The sequence below is a fragment of the Bubalus kerabau genome, chromosome 13, assembly GCF_029407905.1.
Source record: "Bubalus kerabau isolate K-KA32 ecotype Philippines breed swamp buffalo chromosome 13, PCC_UOA_SB_1v2, whole genome shotgun sequence".
Taxonomy (NCBI): domain Eukaryota; kingdom Metazoa; phylum Chordata; class Mammalia; order Artiodactyla; family Bovidae; genus Bubalus; species Bubalus kerabau.
Genome location: NC_073636.1, coordinates 34,077,180 through 34,099,525, shown reverse-complemented (window position 1 = coordinate 34,099,525; position 22,346 = coordinate 34,077,180). Strand labels below are relative to the sequence as shown.

General features: G+C 49.1%; 1 long non-coding RNA gene across 1 annotated transcript in view; it reads right to left on the bottom strand.

Moving 5' to 3' along the window:
* LOC129625516 (uncharacterized) overlaps window positions 1-2,086 on the bottom strand; it is a 51,401-nt gene extending 49,315 nt beyond the window's left edge. The window contains exons 1-2 of the long non-coding RNA XR_008701493.1: window positions 1,793-2,086; window positions 1,553-1,629 (exon numbers count right to left, since the gene is read on the bottom strand). This is a non-coding gene — a long non-coding RNA (uncharacterized LOC129625516). The remainder of the gene's footprint in view (window positions 1-1,552; window positions 1,630-1,792) is intronic.
* Window positions 2,087-22,346: the final 20,260 nt, after the last annotated feature.

Genomic DNA, 22,346 nt, shown 5'->3' with positions numbered 1-22,346 from the left:
ATCTGCATGGAAAATTCAACAGGACCATTAGATGAGTCATTATAACTAGTAAGAGTTCATCAATATTGCAAGATAAAATATTAACTCATAAAATTTAATGTAATATTCTTTACCAATGATAGTCAATGGAGAAATAAAATAGAAAATCATTCATAACAGTTAGAAAACCATCACTTACCTGGAGGGAGGGTAGAATGAAATGTTCTTAACTGCAATGGTGGTTACACAACTGTGTACATTATGTCAAAATTCAAGAACTGTCCACTAAATGGGTTCATTTCATGATGAAGAGGGTGTGGAGAAAAGGAAACTCCCCTAAACTATTGGTGGGAATGTAAACTGGTGCAACCACTGTGGATAATAGCATGGAGTTGCTTGGAAAACTAAAAATAGAGTTACCATGTTATCCAGCAAACTCACTCCTGGGCATATACCTGGAGAAAACTATAATTCAAAAAGATACCTGTACCCCTATGTTTATAGCAGCACTATTCACAATAGCCAAGACATGGAAGCAACCTAACTGTCCACTGACAGATGAATCAACAAAGAGGCAGTACATATATACAACAGACTATTACTCAGCCATAAAAGAACAAAATAATGCCATTTGCATCAACATGGATGGACCTAGAGATTATCATACAAAATGAAATCAGAAAGACAAATACGATGTGATACCACTTATATGTGGGATCTAAAACATGGCACAATGAACCCGTCTACAAAACAGAATTATGGACAAAGAAAGAAAACAAACTTGTGGTTGCCAAACGGGTGGGGGACGGAGGAAGGATAGAGTGGGAGACCGGGGTTAGCAGATGTAAGCTTTTACATATAGAACGGATAAACAAGTTCCTACTGCTTAGCACTGAGAACTATATTCAATATTCTATGATAAGCCATAATAGAAAAGAATGTATATGCAAAACCAAATCATCTTGCTGTACACCAGTCATTAACACAGCATTGTAAATCAACTATAATTTTTCTAAAAGGGTCCATTTTACTATATGCAAATTATACTTTTTTTTTTTAAGCAGACAAAAAAAAAATCACCAGACTCAAAAGTACACCAAATTCCGAAGCTCTGAAGGGCACATATGTGCCCCCAACAGGCCTGAGAGCCGCCCTGGGCCTTCTGCTGAGCGTCCCCTTCTGGCTCTGTTGACTTCTGCTCCTGGAGTAGCCAAAGAACTGTGAGCCTGGCTTCCCTCACCCCTATAAAGCCCCCAACACACACACGCGCCCGCCCTTTCCTTCTCCTTTTCCCTCCCTTCCTGTTGCCCACGTTCTCCCCAGGAGAGGCCCCACCGCCACCTGCTCAGAGCTGAGCTTCAGCGGAAAGCTTGTGACCCAAGACCACTGTCAAAACCACGCGGGACACCTCATGGGTCAGTCAAGCCTTTGCGGGCTGATCCAAGTCCCCAGATCACCCTCAAGGGCAGCACTGCTTCTACAGGGAAGTAACCACATGAACAAAGAGCATTCAGAGCACACCCTGGCCCAAGCTGAGGACAGCCCATGCTTTGGTCTCCTTGGAACAACTTACCCTTCTGGGTTTCGGGCTGAACCAGGGTGTAGGGAGGTCTAGCAGAAGCCCTGGGGTCAAGCCGTCCTCGGCTGGGCCTAAGGAGAAACATGGCAAGGCCTAGGTCAGCTCAGACGGACGGTGAAGCCAATGGAGAGTAGATGGAGACTGTGGCCTTTGCTCTCTGCTCCCCCACCTCCTGGGCAACCCCCTACCTCTTCCCTCGGGTATCCAGCCCCCTGGTGCCTTCACCATACGAACCTCACTTGGAAAGTCTCCCACCAACTCTTCCAAGATGCAAAGTTCCAGGCACGAGAGGGAAGAAAAAACTTCCAGTGTCACCAGCCAGGTTTGTTTCCTGAACGCTGAGATGCCGAAACTTGCAGCAAAGTGTGTTTGCTCGGGGAGCGTGGGGAAAGGTGATGAAAAGCTGTGAGGATGGCTGTTCTGCGCATGCGTGACTCCGCTATGGGCCAGAAGTAGCAGACCATGTGCTCCCGCTAGCTCAGATGAAGGATGGGCGGTTCCATCCAGTCTTAACCAACTCAGCTCCAACTAGACACAGCTGAGTCCAAGTTTCCAGAAAACAACTCAGGCAAACATGTTAGCGGCCTTGGGTTCTTAAAATGACCATGCTTAGTGAAGGCAGGTGAAATGGGTTTAACCCACGGCCTCAATGGGACCTACTCTATCAGGGAGAACGCCTTAAACTAAGTCAGAGCCTCTCAGATGTGTTTGGGGCAGGGGTGGGCGGCCAGGGTGGGGGTGGTTCTTGTATGTCTTCAAATAGGCCCAGTGCACTGAGCTTAAAGGAATCTCCGCCACACCCTTAACCCTGGCAACCCTTGACCCTCCCACTAACCCCAGCCTCAACCTCAGCATCCTTCTGGTACCAAAGACCATTCTTAAGACTGCAGAGGGGCCACTGGTGACGGCCAGAGTCCCAAGCCTGCTGTTGCCACCTATTAACATGAGCTGATTCTTTTTATCAGCACAGATTAGAAAGGGTCTCCTGTCTCAATAACCCCCTAGGAGCATCTCAGCCTCCTACGACGTTGCTAAATTTTGCAGACCAGAGCAACGGCTCCATAACACCAACCTCTCCTGTGTGGGGAGAAGCCCAACTTGAGCCTCCTGGCTCTAAGCAAAGATATCTTTCCCTGGAGGAGCAAGGAAGTCTCCTCTTGTTTGTGTGAGATCTAGAGTTGAGTGTTGGGCTTCAACGCTCTGCCAGAGATCTGCAGCCTGACCCTCCTTACAATCCTGCCCGTCAGCAGCTTCACAAGGTGACTGGATGTCACCACTTGATTTAAAGTGCTCACGGACTCCCTGCAAGCCACATCTGAGGCTCTTGTTGGCAGCCCTGCCAGCCCCTACATCCATCTGCAGCCCCAGACAGCACAGCAACCCCCACCTGTCACCCCACTTCCTTCCCAGCCTGGCACAAGCTCCTCACTCCTCAACTGCTTCTCTCCCCAGCTCACTTGGCTGCCCCTTCTGTGCTCCCCCAGGACCTGGCCCTAATCACTGTCCCTCAGCTGGATGGCTCACTCCCAGTGGCATCAGGAAGCATCATCACAAACCAGTGTCCTTCATCTGTGTGCTCCTGCCCAGAACAGGTCTTCAAAAACACATCAGACTCTCACCTTCCTGTCACCATTTATCTGGCTTCCCAGGGGTCAGGGGGCGGCAGAGAAGACTTGCTGAGGCTGAACTAAATACCTATCAGACCACAAGGAACAGATGGTCAGCTGTGACCTGGCCTGGAGGGACGAGGGATCTTCCTTTCCTCTGGGATTTATGAACACCCATGGTGTGGAGTCCCAAAACATGGCCTTTTCCCTTGTAGGGTCTGGGGTATTTCATCCTCTCATTGAAAACTGTTCTAGGAGGGGTCCAGAGCACACAGACCTCACTGACTTGAGGCCTGTGGGAGAGTCTGTGTGTGAAGGCTAATCAGAGTCCCAGGCATCTGGGCCACCAGACACATGGACCAAAAAGTGCAGATTCTGAGATGAAATCACCCCATGAGGGTGATTAAGCCACCCTTAGGGCCACAACTGGGGCTTCACGTGTGCTCAGCCATTTCAGGCTTGCCATGGATGAGCCATGACCAAGGATGATTCCAGATTGTGTTTGACCTGCTCCTGTACTGGACCCCACAGTGGGGCATTTATACAAAGGCCTCCAGACTTACCAGCCGGGACAGGGCTCAAGAGAACCAGCTGCTGCCACTCAAACTCCTGTTCAAGTCAGGAGGCTCCGAGCAGTACTGCTGCCCCCACAGCCCTGTCCAGGGGCGGCCAAGGCTGGACTGAGCTATGATGGGGCCATTTAGCACCAGAGCTGGGGCTGGTTCAAGGAGGAGGGAGAGAATGAGGAGGCCTGGGGGTTTGCAGCTCCAGGAAGGGCATGGATCAGAGTCGGCATGACCTTCAGTAAGTCATGATGCTCCCCAGACCTTGGTGTCCATGTCCGTGCTGTCTACTGGTGGATGGCAGTCCTTATAAAGAAATGAGGAAATGTACATGAAAGTGATGGAAAACTAGTGCACGACAGATGTACCAACTACTTCCAGAGGTCCCTTCCAGTCCTGAGCCGTATGCACGTACATTTCTGTGAAATCCAGACTCCGAGGGGCCAGTGGTTTGATGACCTGGCAGAGGGACATGGGGAGCAGAGGGAAAGGAAGGAGCTGGACGGGCAATCTTCCTGGTGACACAAGCATGTGGTGACCACAGGGGCCAGTGTGGTCATGAGGAGAAACGCCAGCACATCACAAAATGCCGTGTGTCGTCTTCAACATCCGAGACACGGAGACCCCCTCCTCAGGAAGCTGGAGGTATTTCCTGGTGGCTTGTCCACTCCTAAGATCTGGATCCATCATTGATCTTTCTAGTACAGCAAACTGCAGCACCCCCAGAGACCTACCCCTGGGGGGAGAGCTGCAGGGGGCCATTGTGCTCGGAGCCCAGCCTGCCGGGGTCCCATGTCACTGCAAGAGCCAGAGGGCAGGCGGGCAAGAACAGAGACTCTGAGGGGCCATCACAGCATCCAGCCATCGGGAAGGGCTGAGGCACAGCCACTGGTCCCTCCAGCCAGGCTGTCCTTCTAGGGAGCCCACCCCAGGCAAAGTGCCCTGGAGGACACATCCGCATCCAGCAATGGCTGGCACCCTGTGAAGACAGCAGCCAGAAATCTGGGGGGGAGAGAGTGCATGGGCGAAGGCAGGGCCGCCAGTGCCTGCCCAGGATCCCAGCCCCTCGCCTGTGTCTCGTCTTCTCATCTTGAAAAGAACTGCATGGTCATCCTCTTTTGTTCCCTGACGTTTTTCAGCGCCACCTCGGAGGGCTGCCCCCTTTCACAGAGTCACTCCAGGACAGTGACTCAAACTGGAACTCAGCTGCCCCAGGTCTACTTCTCTGTTTCTCTCATTTCCCCTCTGGGACAAACCTAGGTCAGCAGCTGTGGCAGGTTCTTGAGCAGAGATGCTGGGGCCCAGGGGACTGCCTTGTCTGATCTCTCAGCCTCTCTCACTCAGGCCTTAGATTTATCCAGAAAGAGTGCCTTCCTGTATGTCTGTGGGCTGATTACATAAATACAGTGTTGCATCTGCCCTGGGCTCCTGGAGACCTCAGCATCAGACTGACTTAAATGCCGAATGAACAGAACACAATCCGTGAAGAGGACCAGGAATGTCTCAAAAATGTTCTTTCTTCCCATTCCAGCTGTGCCATGATGACGTTACACAAAATAAGATAAGATAACATTTTTTGAGAACCCTGACTCTCCGGCTCTGTGCCACAGAAGGAAATAAGCTCAATCTAATTACACAGAACAAATAGCTGTGCTCCTCTCCCTGTGCACGGCCCTGCCAAGGGTCCTTGGTCGGCTCCCTGCCTCCACCCACCCCCATAAGACTATTTTGCAGGAGCTGACACACCTCCCTCAGAGCCATCCCCCCAAAAGGGAGTCAGCTATGACCCAGGCTTCCTCTGCTGTTTGTTTCTCTTGGTGACTGTTTCTAGGTCTGGCCACTGGATTTCAGCCCTCAGAACAGAACTGATGCTGCAGAAATAAACCGCCCAGAGAGCTTTGCAGGAGGAGGGCCCCCCACCCACAGCCCTGGAGCACACAGGGCTGCCACTGGGCACAGCTACTCACCTGGTACAAACTGCAGCCTCCCTGCCCAGCGAGGCCCAGCCTGGAAAGCCATGGTACCAACATGCGAGTTCCCCAAAAGTCTGTTACAGGGGCTACAGCAGAGCTGTTGGGGGGTCCCCTCCTGCTTGGGCTCTTGCCACCTTGGATCCCCTACCCCCAAGACACTGGCTTCCCCCAAGACTGGCACAGTCATTCCTGGCCTGGGGCCCGCCTTTGAGCTCAGCTTCTGCCTGCAAATGCAGGCAGTTATTTGCCCAGTTCTATTTATCAAGCACTTTCCAGGGCAGACCTCATACAGGTGCTGGGGACTCAGAAGCAAGAGGACATAGTCACTGCCCTTCAGGGAGCTTGCGATCCTATGACTTAAAGGGACAACACAGACTCTACTCTTACCCTGCCCCCATCATCCAGGGCTCTGCCAGAGCCTTGTTCCCAGCCTTTTCCAAGCTCAGAAACATCCTTACATACAACAGCTTTCCAACTGCTGAATCAAACATACAAGATGCAAAAACAAAATCAAGATGCTTCTGGCCTCTGTCTTCACTATGAAAAGCACAAAATCAGCACTTCCCAAAACGTGAGAAAAGCAAGAGCTAAATATATGCCCCTGAGTAACAGAGGGTAGGTTGATAAAAACAAAATGTCCTATACTGTGAAAGCCACTTGCAGATAAAAGGTGAGCAGTGTGGGGCTGGGCGTCCTTGGTGGCTCAGAGGTAAAGAATCTGCCTGCCAATGCCGGAGACACAGGTTCGATCCCTGGGTTGGGAAGATCCTCTGAAGGAGGAAATGGCAACCCACTCCAGTATTCTCACCAGGGAAGTCCATGGGCAGAGGAGCCTGGTGGGCTACGGTCCATGGAGTTGCAAAAGAGTCGGACATGACTTAGGGACTAAACAACAGCGACAGGTGGGGCTGGCTCCTATCCTGTTTCTGGGCTGGGCTGACTGCTAAGCCCAGGCTGAGAAGAACTGAGAATCTTCACGTTACCAGGTAGAGCTGACAGGCCCGAGTTGAGTGAGGAAGGCTGTTTCTTGAACTGGGGTTTTTCAGAGCTGACGATTTTGATTTGTCCATGGACAGTGATGGCAATGACTTGGCTAGAAGGCACAAGATGCACAGAGTCCCTAGAGATGGAAGAAACTGCCCTCCTCCCTCCAGGCAGGTGGGGAAGGGAAGCGGTCACTTTCTCTGGGTTGCCGCTGTGGTCGGTGTATGTCATGGGTCAAGGGCACACTGTGTGTATCCTCAGATTGGAGAGGGGTGCACTGCATGCTTCCAGGAGCTAGAAACCTCGGCAGCGGGGATTCCAGGAATCAAGGAAGTGACTTTGAGGGGGTGTGGCTGCCTAGCTGACCTGAAGTTAGGTCACCCATCCTCCCCAACACACCCCAACACAAAAACAGGATGCTCTACAAAGTGCTGAGGTGGCTAAAGAATTAGCTGGCTGTCCCCAGTGTCTCTCCCCCTCCTTAGAGAAGCAGGAGCCCCCTGGCAGTGAAGGGGAAGCAAGGGTTTTTATTTTGGGGGGTGGAGAGGGAGTCACTTCTGAGCTCAAGACTCCACTCTGTCACTCACTAGCTAGAGTTATGTAGTTGAGTCCCCAGTCTGTGAAAGGGGGCTGAAGGCTGAGACCAGCCCCTCCCTGCCCCGCACCCACCTGCAAATTAGGAGTCTTCAGGAACACGACTGAGCGACTTCACTTTCACTTTTCACTTTCATGCACTGGAGAAGGAAATGGCAACCCACTCCAGTGTTCTTGCTTGGAGAATCCCAGGGACGGGGGAGCCTGGTGGGCTGCCGTCTATGGGGTCGCACAGAGTCGGACACGACTGAAGCGACTTAGCAGCAGCAGCAGCAGGAAGTGACCAAGTGGAACTCACTGCAGGCCCTTGGATCAAACATCTCACAGAAAGACATACCTGAGGATAGTGTACAAGGTTGTTTCTTGCAACATTATTTACAGTGACAATAAAAGGAAATAATCTATGTATTCTATTGGGGAATGGCAGAAGAAATTACAGTGCATTCAACTATGAAATCCATACTATGAGCAATTATGCAGCTATTATAAAGAACGGGTTAGAGCCACATATAATTTCCAATAAAATGATTTGCTATGTATTAGAATCCAGCAAACTACATATTTGGAAAAATATATTTTATCTCTAAAATGCAGTTCTTATTTAAAAATAATAATAAATGTGGGGAGACAGGAAGGTTTGTGTATTTTACATGTCAATCAAGAAAGACATGAAAGAATATATATCCAACTGTTCATATTAGTTCCCTCGGGGGCCTGGAGTTTATGTGAAAGCTTAAGTGTTGCTCAGTCTGTCTTACTCTGCCATCCCATGAACTGTAGCCCACCAGGCTTCTCTGTCCATGGGACTATCCAGGCAAGAATACTGGAGTGTGTTGCCATTCCCTTCTCCAGCGGATCTTCCCAACCCGAGGACTGAACCAGGGTCTCCTACATTGCAGGCGGATTCTTTACCATCTGAGCCACCAAGAAGTCCTAGAGTTTACTAGAGTTTATATGGCAGTGGGGAGGGCAGCGGGGGGAGGGGGTGGTGGGGAGGGGCAGAATATATACACACTCTCATAAGTATATGTGTGTGTGTATACATATATATGTATCTTTGCACTGCTTGATATGTTGTAAGCAAGTATTTTCAAATTTAAAAATCAATATAGAAAAGGTTAATAAAAACAAATGTCAAAGGCTCTTTGCCATCCCTTTAATAATCATCCACTCCTTTCACAACCATAGATCTGCTGATATTTACCTGGGTTTGAGGCCACATTTCTCCGCCTTCCTGTAGCCAGGTGACTGCTGGCCAGTGGAGAGTGAGCAATGGATATGTGTGGTTTCTCGGACAAGATCCCTTAAGCGGGGCGGGGGCGGGGAGGTCATGTCTCTTCTTCCCCCACCTCCCACTGCCCTTCCTACCCCTCTTCCTCCATCCTGCCCTGGGGGCGTGGACAAGACAGTGGAAGCTCACCTTGGACCTTGAGGCTCAAAACCACACCCTCTGGACAGCTGAGCAGGCCTGGAGCCCTCACACTGCCCTCAGGGACCTTCCTTCAGGCTTTGCCAACAAAAGGAAAGAAACTTTGGCCGTGTTCAAGTTACTGTTATCTGGAGTCTTTCACATGCAGCCAAATAAATCCTCCTTCATGTCAGACACAGAAAAATTAGACTTCTTCTTGGTTATGAGATTCTGCTGTGATGCCACATACAGGGCCACACAAGAACAGGACGTGTCCTACAGGCGGGAGAGACACCTGAAGCCTAGAGCTGCTCAGACACCCAACTGAGGGTCACACAGCAAGGTGGGCACAGCAGGTCCGGGATGCCAGAGCTGACTTCTGGACTGGAACCCAGCCCTGAGCGGTGATTAACTCTACCCTGGCTGTAGGACCTTGATGACAGAGAGGCCTGGGGGCCGCAGTGATGCAAGGGAGATTTCTGCAAGAGAGGCAGGTTTGCGCCAAGCAGCCTGCCGGCCTCCCAGGGGCATCTATGTTGGACTGACACCCTCTCTGGCCTCCCTTCCCTCTCTTCTCTGGGCAGACCTAAGCATTTCACCAGCAGTTCAGCACCGTGACCTCTGAAGTAGTTTCTTGGAAGGAAAGGCAGTCCTGGGGCAAGATTTACAAAACCCAAGGTTTTGCTCCTTCACATCAGGCCCCTGGGCTGCCATTCTGGCTGCCGGGGTTGAGGCCTGGACCCTCCACCAGGGGAAAGTACTGCCTTGGATTTTGGAGGGAAAAGCATTGCTCCCTCCTCTGCAGCAGCCTTCTGGGGTGCTCTCCATCAGCTCTGCAGTTTATGGAGTGACAGTGGAAGAAGGGAGAGGAAACACAGGCCCAGAATCCTGAATCCACATGCTTGTCTGTCTTCACCAGGTAATGTTGTTGTTGTTCAGTCACCAAGTCATGTCCAACTCTTCACAGCCTCATGGACTATAGCATACCAGGCTCCTCTGTCCTTCACTGTATCCCCGAGCTGCTCAAATTCATGTCCATTGAGTCACTGATGCTATCTAACCATCTCATCCTCTGCCGGCCCCTTTTCCTTTTGCTTTCAATCTTTCTCAGCATCAGGGTCTTTTCCAGTGAGTCAGCTCTTCACATCAAGTGGCCAAAATACTGGAGCATCAGCATGTCCTTCCAATGAATATTCAAGGTTGATTTCTTTTAGGATTGACTGGTTTGATCTCCTTTGCTGTCCAAGGGTCTCTCCAAGACACTCTCTCAAGTGTCTTCTCCAGCACAACAATTCAAAAGCATCAATTCTTTGGTGCTCAGCCTTCTTTATGGTCCCACTCTCACACCTGTACATGGCTACTGGAAAAAAAAACCCATAGCTTTGACCTTTGTCGGCAAAGTGGTGTCTGCTTTTTATCAAATAATATGCTGTCATCAAGTAATGCAACCACATAATTCCAATTACCAATTTCCTGACATGGGTTTTGCATCAAATTTTTTAAAAATTTGATAAACCAATGCCATTTGCTGCCCCAGTATCCCACATCCTACGTAAACTGCTGACTGTTCTTTGAGGACTTTGCAAACGGAGGAAGACAAAACATTAAATCCCACCAGGGCAGGCAGCCCAGCGGAGCTGTGGGACAAGTGCTGTTCCCATGGCTTCAGTTGACAAACACGATCATGACCTTCCTTTTTCTGTCACCTGAGTGCTTCAGGTATGTCATTTGAGCAGAGTAAAAATTTGATCATCTGCATCCAGCTCACTTGTTGTTTGTGACTTTTAAACAGGGGCTGTGCTGTTTACCGCTGCACCATCTCTGTCTCTCAAAACACGAATTGATAATATAAAGAAGACTGTGATAATGTTCATCTTTTTGAAACTAAAATCTTCAAGCTATCACTTTAATATCAGCAATTAATATGCTAATTATAAGGTTTACTTCCCTAATCATAAAAGCATATCTAACAAGAATACATTAACCACTGCATCTTCTTTTAACTGCTTGACAGTGACAAGACAGAACTTATTTTAAAGTCTTTTTTTATTAATATTTGCTTTTATCACTAATTTGAGACAAGTCTCTTTTCCTCTCATATCTCCAAGTTAATGGAATTAATACCATATCCCAGTCACATCACCCCTAGAGATTCCATTGAAAAACTGGGTCTGAGTGTGTATGTGAATGGGAAGGGAGGGTCAGTCTGGACTTTCATAACATCCCACTCTACAAGGAACAGCCATCCTGGGCTCCACCCATTAATACAGTCTGTCTTTCTACGTGTTCACACACTAGAATTTTAGGTAGGTCAGTTCACATGGGAGAAGGCAATGGCACCCCACTCCAGTACTCTTGCCTGGAAAATCCCATGGATGGAGGAGCCTGGTAGGCTGCAGTCCATGGGGTCTCGAAGAGTCAGACACGACTGAGCGACTTCCCTTTCACTTTTCACTTTCATGCATTGGAGAAGGAAATGGCAACCCACTCCAGTGTTCTTGCCTGCAGAATCCCAGGGACGGGGGAGCCTGGTGGGCTGCCATCTATGGGGTTGCACAGAGTCAGACACAACTGAAGCGACTTAGCAGCAGCAGCAGCAGTTCACATGAGAAATCCAATACCAGGCAAACATGGTCCATCACAACCCATCTGTTCAGGGCTCCTGGGTTCCCAGGTAAAGTCAGAAAGAACCATTAGACTCCTTTAAGGACACTCCACTTCTCAGCTACTGTTTATCAGCTGAACCCAGACTTCATTCATTTTCTATGTTGTATGACAAATTGCTCCAAACTTAATGGCTCAAAAACAATATTTATTATTGTTTTATTGCATTTATTATCTCAGACTTTCCATATCTAGGAGTCTGGACTGAGTTTTCTGCTTGGGATCTCACAAGGCCTCATCATCATCTGGAGGCTCTGCTGGGGAAAAATCTGTTTCCAGGCTCATTCAGGTTCTCCACAGAGCTCACTTCCGATGGCTATACTGAAAACCCAGTTCCATGCTGGCTGTGGGCTGGGGACACCCCAGTGTCCTAGAGTCTTTTCACAGTTCCTTGACATACAAGCTTCTCCAACATGGCTGTATCTTTCATTGAGCTCATAAGGAGGGTCTCTAGTACCCCGTTTGCTAAGAGAGTCTTGTGTAATGTAATCTAATCATAAGAGTGATATTCCCTTACCTTTATCATAGTCTATCATACAGATAGAAGGTCCAGCTCACCCTCAAAGAGGGATTATACGAGGTCATGGACAACAGGAGGCAGGGGTTACAGCAGCCACTGTTAAGTCTCTCCACCATAGAGGCTTTGGCATTTTCCCCATCCCCATTTCTCCGTGACCTGCTCTGGCCAATAAGATGTGAAAGCTGTGACCAAGTGCCAGTTCCCAACATAGGCCTTGGGTGGCCTTGGTCCTCTCTCTTTCTCTCTCAGAAACTTGCTAGGTTACCATGAAAGCAAGCCCAGGTTAGCCTGCTGGAGCATGAGAGATGCGTGAAGCAGATAAGTCCTCATAGCAAGTGCAAAGACCCTGACACTCAGTGATGTTTGATGTGTGTGACAATTAGACAGAAATCAGACTGAGCAGGGAGTGGTAAGAAATGAGGCTGGAGAAACTGCCAGGAGCCTTGAAAGCCATGATGAGGACTTCAAGTTTTATTCTAAATGTATGACAGCAACGAGTGAACAAATAAGTAAACAAACAAATGAACACAGGAGTGAATGGTCAATCAGGGAAAAGTGTACATGGTCTCTAACAGGTGAGACCAGCAGCCACTGCTATGGAAAGTTTGTCTGGGATTAGGAACTCAAAGAAGAGTACATCCCATACTTCTCTGTAACAGACTCAGCTCTCAATAATGGAGCCCTGGGTGCCATGTAACCTGATTCCTGTTGCTTTCTTTCCTGGCTCAGTGGACATCAGATTAGCTCTGAAATTGATTATTATTATTACAAGTTGTGTCCCCAGTGACAGATTTATAATTTTTGTCTATTAAATACTATAGAACATTTAAAAAGGAGTTACAAACCAAAATTTCAATAATAATGGACTTTGTGTTTGCCCATATATTTACCTTTTTCTGCAGGCTTCCCAGGTGTCACTAGTGGTAAAAAACCTACCTGCCAATGCAGGAGATGCAAGAGATGCTGGTTTTCTCTCTGGGTCAGGAAGATCCCCTGGAGGAGGGCACGGCAACCCACTCCAGTATTCTTGCCTGGAGAATCGCCACAGACAGAGGAGCCTGGTGGGCTATAATCCACAGGGTCACAAAGGACACAACTGAAGTTAGTACACACACACACACCACTTTGCATTACTATCTAAAGTCCTTTCATTTCAACTTGAAGGACTCCCTTTAGAATTTCTGGTAGAGTAGGTCGAATGGTAATGAACTCCTCTAGCTTTTGTTTATCAGAGAATGTCTTAATTTCTCCCTCATATCTGAAGCACAGTTTAACCAGATATAGAATTCTTTGTTGACAGTTTTTCTTTCAGCATTTTAAATTATATCACTACCCACTGGCCTCCATGACTTCTGATAAAAAATCAGCTAATAATCTATTGAGGATCCCTTGTACATGCTAAGGTACTTTTCTCTTGCTATTTTTAAGATTCTTTGTCTTTGACTGTTGACAGTTTGATTATATGTCTCAGTATGGATCTCTCTGAGTTCATCCTACTTAGAGTTTATGCAGCTTCTTGAATCATGTCTTTCCCCAAATTAGGGAAGTTTTCAGCCACCATTTCTCCCTATAATCATTTTGTCTCATTCTCTGTCTCTTCTTCTGAAATGCCCATAAGGTATAAGTTGTTCCACTTAATGGCATTCCACAAATCCCTGTGATTTGTTCATTTTTATTCATTCCTTTTCCCTGCTTCTCAGTCTATACTTTTAATAGTTCTATCTGCAAGTTCCATGATTTTCTTTCTCTTCTTGTTCTAATTTGTTGCTGAACCCCCTCTAGTGAATTTTATATAAATTATTGTACTTTTCAGCTCAAAACTTGTTTCCTTTTTATAATTTCTATCTGTTAATATTCTCATTTTGTTCACACATTGATTTCCTAATTTTGTTCTTTATCCATGTTTTCCCTAGCTCTTTGAAAACACTTGAGAGATTTGCTTTAAAGTCTTTGTCTAATGATTTTGATGTCTGACTTTCTTCAGGGACAGCTTCTGTCAATTAATTTTGTTCCTCTGAATGGGCCATCTGTTCCTGGCTCTTTCTATGCCTTGCAATTGTGTTGCTGTTGTTGAAAACCGTGCATTTGGCTATTATAATGTAGTAACTTTGGAAATCAGATTCTACTTCTCCTCCCTTCCTCAAGGTTTGCTAGTCTTCTCTGTCCTTTCTCCTCCTTTCTCTCTCTCTCACCCCTCCCTCACTTTCTTCGATGCTGTTGAAGGCTACAATAGTGCATTTGTTTGAGACTGTTCCAAAATATTTTTGCAAAGATTATATGCCTTGTCATGCTTAATCACTGTGAATATTCTATTTCTTTAGCTTGTGTTCAATTAGTGTTTTGGCAGAGATTTCCTGAAATGCCAGAAGCCAAAACAGATACAAAACAAACAAACAAATATGCCAAAAGAAGACTCCAAAATGATAAAACAGCCAGCTTTCCTGGCCTTTGCCGATTAGCTCTGCCCTAGGGACACCCCACCACTTACCTAGACTTTCTCTGAGCCTAGGGATAAGCTCTAAGTGAATGCCTTGTTTCAGAGTTTATCTGAGCATCTTTGCTGTACATGCACATGTGTTTCTAAATTCTCCTGTATACATGGCTACTTTGGAAGGTCCTAATCTCCAAAAGCATCTAACCTCAGCTTCCTCTCCTCGCAGTGGGAGTATGGAAAACCCTGGCCTGATGCAGCACTGTAATTACTGAGACCCTCAGCAGTGGTGAGCCAAAAGGGAATACTTTTTGGCAATATCTCTGGCACATGAGAGGTACAGAGCAAACAGTAATTAAAAGATGGTGGTGTCAGCAGCCATTACTGACCATCATTGGAGGCACTGAAAAGAGAAAATTACAGGCTCGGGGCAGTTGATTACTAACCCAAAGCAAACTGTGAGAGACAGAGGCTTCCTTGGCAATTTTGAATAAACAAAAAATATTTCCTGGAGCCAGAGGTAGACCAAGCTGAGAACCAAACTCAAGACTTTTAGAAAAGTGAATCTTTTCCATCAGAGTCTGCACCTGATACAGACTGAGAGGGACTGAGAGACTGAAACAGGGGAAATGGGTATTTCTGGGTGGGTGCATGTGGGAGCCTTGAAACTCCAAGAGGAAATGAGCCCACCGGGGTGAACAAAGGGTTTATAAAGGGAACATGGTCTGGAAACAAAATCTGGGGATTTGCAGCATCCAAGTGATGGGCTGGCCAAGGCCACTAGGGCAGGACTGCCAGAGAGGTGGGAGGAAATCCAGGAGGGAAGCTAAAGGAAAACATGTTGGTAGATGGGTTGTGAAGAGATTAAACAGGGCTCAGGTATGGTGAGGGCCCCAAAGTGTCTTGGGGACCAAATGACATGGTGGGGGCTACTCCAGGGAGGTGGATGCCACTCCAGGGAGATGGATGTTAGCTGGCAGTGACTAAGGAACCCAGAGCAGAAAGCAAGACAGACTGGTAGGAGGGGAGACAGGGGGAGGGGTACCAGGGGGAGACAGGAGAAAGCTGACAGCTGCAGACAGACACTAGGAAAGGTTCATCAGTTTGTTCTTAAGATGCAGAGACCCCAACATTTTCAGTTAGTGGGATGTCGGACCAGTCTGACTTCCCGTCATTCCAGGGAGGGAATTTCCAAGAAATGGGATAAGCTAAGCTCTGAGTCCAAGTCCTGCTCTACTATTCACTCTCCTGGCAGATGATTTTGCATCTCCAGGCCACGTTTCTATAATAGCCGGCTTCAAAGTTCTGTTGAGATGAAGTCAGAAATGCATGTGAAGTCCCTGGACCAATAATCAAAGCAATTTCCAAATATGAAAAGCCAAAGAGATGGCTGAATGAAAGACACTCCCAAGTTCTTTATCCCCAAAGTCTGGGAAATAGCAGCATGTGGATGGCTGAACCAGGGGAAATCCTGGCAGGAAGAGTTTCAGAGAAAGAAGGATGACAAGGTAGGTTTCTGCAGGCCAATGCCTGGGTCATGGCAGGACATCAAAAGTGGAAACATTTACCCATATGTGGTATCCAGGACCAGATGCAGGAGAGGATTCAGGGATGGGGAAAGAGTGCTGGCTCCCCCAGCCCAGAGGTGAGTGGTGGGTGAGTCAACAGGGGCTTGTGTAATGCTTGGCAGAGTCACACTAGAACACCCACAGCTGCCCTGTGTTTAGCCATGGCTTTGTGTCAGGCCCTTTACCCACCGTATCTTCAGCCCTCCTGATTAATCTGCACTTTACAGTTGAGCAAATGGAGGCTCAGAGAGGTCACCCAGCTAATAAATGACACAGCCCAGGATCCAACAGCCACTCTGGCTCCCAAACCTGCATTCTTTCCACTACCTCACACCGCTCCAGAGGATGGAGTCTTAGCGGAGAACTATGTTTAGGAGATGAAAGAAAACAGCGCATTGGACAGAAGGACGGGGCAACGGTGTGATCTTAGGGAGGCCAGGGAAGGATGGTTTCAAGATGGTGGAGGAGGTGAATAGCGCAAGATGCTGCAAAAAGAGGAGTGAGGATGAGAACTGGAAATCTACTGGATTTGGTGAGAAGGTTCTGAGGAACTGTGAATGGCTGTGGGGGCGGGGGGGGGGGCGGTCCCTGTGTCAGTAGAAACAAAGATGCTGCACAGAAAAGTGCTGGCCCCCATCCTCCTGAAAGTGAAAGGTGCTCAGTTGTGTCCGACTCTTTGTGATCCCATGGACTATACAGTCCATGGAACTCTGCAGGCCAGAACACTGGAGTTGGGTAGCCTTTCCTTTCTCCAGGGGATCTTCCCAACCCAGGGATTGAACTCAGGTCTCCCGCATTGCAGGCAGATTCTTTACCAGCTAAGCCACAAGGGAAGCCCCAAAATACTGGAGTGGGTAGCCTATCCGTTCTCCAGGGGATCTTCCTGACCCAGGAATCAATCTGGGGTCTCCTGCATTGCAGGCAGATTCTTTACCAACTGAGCTATCAGAGAAGCCCTCTCTCTTAGGTCCCCACAATGGTGCTGGTGGAGAAATGCCCATGGAGGGCAGCTCCACCAGTTTCTGCTGGTCACTGCAGATTCACTGATCAGCGAGTCAAAGTCAAGCCCTTGTTCTCACAGCTCATAACTCAACTAGGGACACTAGCTTTCAAACGTGACAACAAGAGAACACACACCAAAGGGAGTACGTTCTGCCCCAAGATTCCTCCCACAACCCTGAATGCTGTCAACTTCTGGACAGTCGGGACCCAAGCTCCCCTCCGACAAGCTGGGCCAGCACACGTGTGCTGTGGCAGCAGCAGAAGCCATGAAGGCATGCTGGCCGCACAGCGTGTGCAGCTGAAGAAAAGGTCCAGGACTGAACTCTAGGTAGCACCAGCGTGGAGGGGACTGGCAGAAGAAAGTAGGATCCCTAAAGGACACCAAGAAGGAAGAGTCAAGAGAGGAAGGAGGGCAGACAAACTGCTCAATCTTTTTTTTAAAGATTTTTGTTTTTGATGTGGATCCCTCCAGCAACTGATTCCTCTTTCCCCCCGCCCAGATTTCCTCTTTCGGTCTTAGTTTCTAAAATCCACAGGCCAGTGTCATCCATACTAGCAAAGCAAGTCTCTGGACTCTTCCCTCCCTGCCTCCTCCCCTTCCACCTCCCTGCCTCCTCTCACCTGCCACAGTTCAGGAAAGGACGAGCAGAATTCCTGTGCTGGACAAGCCCCAGGGCTGGGTGTCCCGCCAGGAAAGCCGTTAGCTGCCACCATGCCTGAAATGCCAATGTTATCATCAATGTCCTCAGTGAAGAGCTATTCTCCCATCTTAAAATATAAACGTGCTTGGAAGAGTAACTAGCATATTTTGTCTCTGACTCTAATCAGGAGAAGACCTCTTTCATGTGTTTTGGAGAATCAGGTACCTTGGAAGCTGGGGGCAGCATGGAGTTGGCACCAAGAGATCGTTTAGGGAACTGAGAGGGAAGACGAAGGGGCTAATGAAATCTTAACCCATTTTGCAATTGTGTCCTGGATTAACCTCATGCCTTGGCTTGGGTTCAGTGTAAGGAGCAATCATTCATTCGTCACTGAGGCTGTGAGTGTTCTGGCTACATCCTCTTGGTCTTTCTCAGAATTTACTTGTGGACATTTTCCACATAACAGCAGGGGGACATCAGCCAATCTGGAGAGTTGATGCCTTGCAGAAACAAATAGGGGTCAATTCTGAGGGTGGTCCTGTGTGGTCTCCCAGAGGATCCCCAAGGGGATCAGCCCCACAGCCTACAGGAGTAACCCATTCACTAGTGCACCCGACTGCTACCCCTTCAGCGTGCTTCCTGGATATGTGTGCTTAGTCACTCGGTCATGTCCGACTCTTTGCAACCCCAAGGACTGTAACTGGCAAGGTTCCTTTGTCCATGTGGATTCTCCAGGCAAGAATACTGGAGTGGGTTCCCATGCCCTCCTCCAGTGGATCTTCCCAACCCAGGGATCAAACCCAGGTCTACCACATTGCAGGCAGATTCTTTACCCTTAGAGCCACCAGGGAAGCCTGCTTCCTGGATAGCCTCTAGAAAAAAATCTATTTACACCCAAACTCATTTCAGATCTTGATTTGGGGAGAATATAAACTTTATAATGAATCTTTCCCTGATTCCTAATACCGACAGGGAGAAAATAAAGTCCACTGGCTCTCAAAAAAAACAAAAAAGAAACAAAAGACAAACAAAAACCCCAGAACCATAATTCAGAAATATGCATTAAAATTTTTAATGCCCAGTAATTCTTCTAGAAGTTTAAGAAAACTGAATGCAAATAGGTATGTAGAAGGATGTTTATCCTTCTATCATGTAGAAGAATAAAAATTAGGAAATAATTTAAATTTTTCCAGCAAGAAGAAATTAGCTAACAAATCACAGTAACCCTATGTTGCCATTAGAAATAATATTCAACAGTACCGTGTTTTTCTGTCTTTCCATGTCTTTGGTAAGTTAAGTGAAAATTCCAGTGACGAAACATCATGGAATCTACTTTTGTCACTAGTACATCCCTAGGCGACCATGTGAGCATGTCAGGAGGATGACAACGAAATGCTAATAGTGGTTGGTTACGTTCGGACGGGAAGATGGGGACTGTGGCTCATGTTCATTTCCTTCTTTACGTGTTTCTGAACTGAAAAAAAACATATAGACTTTTTAAATGGCTGATACAGCTTTAAAAACTTTAAAAAGGAACTGTAAAAGATGTCAATGGCCTCAGCCAGGTAGAACTGAATTCCACAGCCAACCCTCCTGTCCTCCCACAAGAGCTGCTGGTCTCACCTGCTAGGGGAGTGGGACAGACCCATGGAATGGAAGCGCCCCCCTCAGCCTGGGCTGTCACTGGGCGGCGGCCCTTCTAAGTGAGTCAGCGGACCCGGACCCGGAGGCCAGCGGAGAGCAGCACATCACATCACGTGTCCCGGGCGTGTGGCCCCATCTGACTTCCAGGGAACGCATGCAGCCCTGAATCCAGGCTTGGGGTCGCCTGTCAAGCTCGGTCGCGGCCCCCACCCCTCCACTCCCTGCAGACAGCCCCATACCCCGCCTCCCTGGAGCCCCAGCTGGCACTCAGCAGGTCCCTCTCCAATTTGCCGCACTTTTGAGAGTTCGTTATTCCCACGGAAGAGCCCGTTGCCATGGAGATGCGAGCTTCCCAACCCTGGGACCCCGCTCCGGAGGCAGAATCCTCCCCCCACCCCCCGACCCCGGGGTGGAGAGGGTTGTAGGTTTTTAGGGGCTGGGGCTTGGGAGGAGGGGGTGGGACATCAATGACGGCCCCAGGTAAGGGGACAGGGGAGGAAGGTGTTCTTATAAGCCCCTTGGCTACTTTGCCCTTCCCAACCCCGCTCCGGGTCTGGGGCAAACGCCATCTCTGCTTCTGGAACTTTCGGGTGGGGCTGCGGGACGCTCTGCTTTCCTCTCAACGTCTTCCAAGAACCCTGGGGCGTCTGTAGAAGTTTCTGGAAGGCAGCGCTCAAGAATGAAGGTTTAACCTCTCAGGTTTCTGCAGCCCAGACTGCAGATTTGGGAGGGGTGAGAGGTGGGAAGAAGGGGGGAAGGGACCGGGGCGTGGGTGGCAGGGTCACAGGGCCTAGAGCGGCTGAGGTCAAGGGCGGGGTTGCCTGGGGTCCCGGGGAGACCTGGCCCGGTGACGTTGTGGCCGCGCCCACCAGGAGGTGGGGAGGCAGCGGTCACTTGCGCCTGCTCGCTGGAGCCACGCCCTCTGCCTCAGGCCACACCCACCACCACTCCAGGGCTCCCGGGGACCGCCCCTCCTCTGGCAGCACCGACTCTGGACTCAAGGACCTCAGCGCCCAGAGGAACAGTGTCTCCTGTTACTCACCGCAGGTGGCTGCCCAGGGGAGAGCTCCAGGCGCATCACCGACTGGCCTGGAAAGGCTTTCATCTCTGCTCCAGCAGCAGTAGCTCTTTGATTATTAATAATCGTGTCTCCTCGCTTTTCAGCCTCCAACCATCGCCTCGCTGTAAATCCCTGGGTGCCTGCTGGCTCGACCTGGGGCTCCCCCTTCCCTCCCCCTCCTGCTGCCTCCCCATCCCTCGAGTCTCAGGGACTTCAGGTCGAAATGAACCTTAGATTTTTTTCCAAGAGTTTTTTTTTCTCTCCTCTCCAGGCTCTCTGTGCACCCACCCAACTCCAACACCTGGCATTTTCCTTCAACTGCACCCTTCAAGTCCACAGACACACAGGCCTCAGGCCTTCGCCTCCCTCACCGGCCCAGTGAAAAGGCAGCTTGCCCAAGAGGCCAGAGCACAGATGCCTCCCCACCCCACCCCACAGCCGCCCACTCAGCCGAGAGAGAGAGAGGCCGCGCCCAGCACAGGCCCGTGTGCAAACAGTGCTTTAGACAACCTCAGGCATCGTATTTCATGAGTGAGCCAAATGTAGAAAGGATTAGCTGTTTCAGCCAGTAAGCCCACATCTGTAGTTACATTCTAACAGGGATAAAATTACCCTGGTTATTAATCCTTCTGCTTTAGGGTATAAGCTGATCACCAGCTGGGGTCAGGAAAAAAATCCTGCCCCAGCTCCTGCCAATCTCCCCTCGACCCCCATCCTCAGTTGCCCCATCTCCTGTGGTGTACCAGTGCAGTTCCTGTCTGCAAACCAAGTTCAAGGCCACCAAAGGAAGCACCTCTGAGATAGGACAGCTCCAGTCTGTTCTGCACACAACAGCCATTCAATCACGTGAGTTTGCACTGAGAATCTACTTCAGTTTCTACCGTGGCACAGAGACGATTCCTGCACAGCCCTTCTTTTTTTCGTGCCAACCAGAGTTGAAGTGGGCAGTCAGAAACCATGCCTGGTTTCTGAGACTTCCTGTCCTGAGGCGCCAGAGGTGTATCAGGTGGCCTGGGGGAAGCCAGTGTGGCTACGGGTGGTATTTCCAAGCCCACTGCCAACAAGGAAGGGAGCTGTTCCCTCTCGCCTCTGCTGATGGGGTGTCTCCCTCATGTGAGCAGCCGGAGAGGCCAGAGAGGCCGGAGTAGCTGTGTTTCCTTCTCTGATCCATTCTCTTTGGACCTCATAACTGCAGGCACTGGAGACTTGCAGACGTCTCCATTTCCCTGGGTGGGACCAACAGGAGAGACACAGGTTGAGAACCAGGACTTAGCCTTTTCAGATCATTAGGAATGACAACCCACAAGAAGTGACATCCCTGCGAGGCTGAATAAGGGCTGACCACATGATCTAGCATCATAGGGACCTGTCAGTAATGAAAAGAAGTGCCATGGATAATCACATGGGACTTTCCTGAGTATGGCCCTCCCAGATGGCACAGTGGTAAAGATTCTACCTGCTAATGCAGGAGACACAAGAGACATGGGTCCCTGGGTCAGGAAGATCCCCTGGAGAAGGAACTGGCTACCCATTCCAGTCTTCTTGCCTGGGAAAATCCCAAGGACAGAGGAGCTTCGCAGGGTACAGTCCATGTCACACACATGCACACACACATTCCTGACCAAAACAGACTGGATTCACCTCATCTGAGGTCATCTGTGCTGGGAAGGGCCATGAACAGGATACCACTGAGACAACAGCGTCAGCTTCTCCTGATGAGGTCCCTGTGTCCCCTCCTGTGGACCCATCTCCAGCGACCTCAGCCCTCTGCCCCCGCCCCAGGCTCCTGTGCCCCTTCTACCTGAAGCAGCTATCTTTCCTCTCTCCAGTGCTGGATCAGCCCAACTGTTTTTATTGGTGCCAGGTCCAGGGTTAAGAGACAATAGACTGTCATCAATAATGTTCATCTGGTGAATAAATCGGGGCTGACCCCTTCACGTACTTGCACTTCCTATCCTTGACTGCCTCTCCACATTGCTCTGTTGCCCCACAGACTTGTTCAGTTCATACTTTAGCATGCCAAACCTTCTGCAGTCCAAACCTCCATCCACCTCCCTCCCATATTCTTGGCAGAGGCTCTAACTTCCCTGAGAACAAAAAATAAAGACAAGACAAACCTGAGATGTGAA